Genomic DNA, 1,780 nt, shown 5'->3' on the forward strand with positions numbered 1-1,780 from the left:
AACCCCCCCCCCCCCCCAGCCTGTCCCTCCACAGTATGTTGAGCTGGGGGGAGCAGCCCCAGGCTGGCAGGCTGACTCTCAAGCCTTTCTGCCAGCAGGAGCTGCTCTGATCCAGCTCAATTTGCTGCATTCTAGGCTCATACACAGATCCAGTGTCTGGAAGCTCTGGAGTTTATTCATGTACACTAATAGCGTGTGTAGACACACCCAGTGAAACCAGAACAATTCTGCTTAATAAACATCCTTTCATATTACCTGAAGCAGAGTAGAATCCACATTACTACTGAATTACATTTTTGACAGGTAATTTAAATGTGTGAAAATATGTGAGTTTATAGAATAGTATTTAAGTATAAGAGGTGGTTCTTCAAAGGCTGCATACATACATTCAAATAATCTGGGAGAATTCTCCAGTATTTATTCTCCTGGTAGAGAAGCTTACCCAGAGTCACGTGTATAGACATTCAAATACTGAGGCCCTGAAGAGTGTAGAGCTTGCAGGGTGTAGCCCCCAGTGGTGTGGGGGTACCCTGCAGGCTGTCTTTGTTTTCTTGGTGAAAGTGCACATGGCAGCCTTGATTGGCTGCACCAGACTGCTTGTGTTTCTCTGTAGCACAATGTGGGGATTCTGAAAGAGGTATGTTCTACCCGCGATGGAACAGAAGTGTCCAGAGAGTGAAAAACTGTCTCCTGGGCAGGGGAGAGGGAGGGGAGGGGGAATGCTGGAGGACCATGTTTTCTTTTGAGAAAAGCCACAGCATGTACAGACATTCACTCTTCCAGGAGAAACTCTCCTGGGAGTGATTTACTCCTGATTGTTCTCAGGTTATTATTCTCTTGGAGCAGTCATTTTTACTCTGAGAGAAAAAGCTTGAACATCTGAGATACAGACAGAAGTGGAGCTCCCAGCTGTAATTCATAATGGATTTTGCAAAGCCTTCTGAGTTACATTGGTACCCCAGACCAAACAGAATTTCAGTATTGCTTCTAGGGTGGGAGGGGAGCTTGCAGCCAGGTGCCCATAGCAATGGCCAGGGCTCTCTGCCAGTGCTCACTGTTTTTAGAACAGGAGGGGGAAAAGGCAGCAGAGGGAGCTTGCTCTTGGGGCTCTCCAGCTGGTGCTGAAGGGTGGGGTGGGTGAATTGGAGCCCCCCCACCTCTAGGGGAGCTCCAGTATACCCATCCCATCCTCTGGGGGGGGGACTGAAAATCCCCCAGACTGAACTACCTCCACTCCCTTTCCCCCTTCCCATTATGAAAACATCAATAGGCTGGGGGCTCTGCAGGCACAAGCTGCAAAAAATGCTACACCTTAAAATGTCTTTATCTGATACTTCATGCAATGAGGGGTCACATTTTCACCCAAGCCATTTTTGAAGCTGTCTGCAGCCATTTACTTGTGTTTAGTCACAGCTATAAACTGCTTTCTGTGTCCAGATCAGGCAAAAATTGTCACTTCTGTCTGCACTTGTGGTTTCACCTTGTCACAACCCAAAGGGTGTGATTTTTGTTTTTGTGTGCTTCGGCACTGCTAAATTGTCCCTGCTAAATTGTAGCTTCTTTGCACGGTGGAGTTTTCTGCTGCAAAAGAAAACCCCGGTGCAAGGGAGAATTTCCCGCCAATTTGAAGCTTTCTTTGCAGGGTGCATTTCTTTGTTGCAGCACAGAAATGCTCGTTGCAAAGAGTTCCCGCCATTTGTATGTTAATTTGAGTCCCATTATTGGCCAGTTCTAAATTATTCACACGTGGCGGCTAGTGATTGGCTTGCTAGCCGTATAA

Source organism: Alligator sinensis, unplaced genomic scaffold (genome assembly GCF_000455745.1).
Source record: "Alligator sinensis unplaced genomic scaffold, ASM45574v1 scaffold83_1, whole genome shotgun sequence".
NCBI classification, from domain to species: Eukaryota; Metazoa; Chordata; order Crocodylia; family Alligatoridae; genus Alligator; species Alligator sinensis.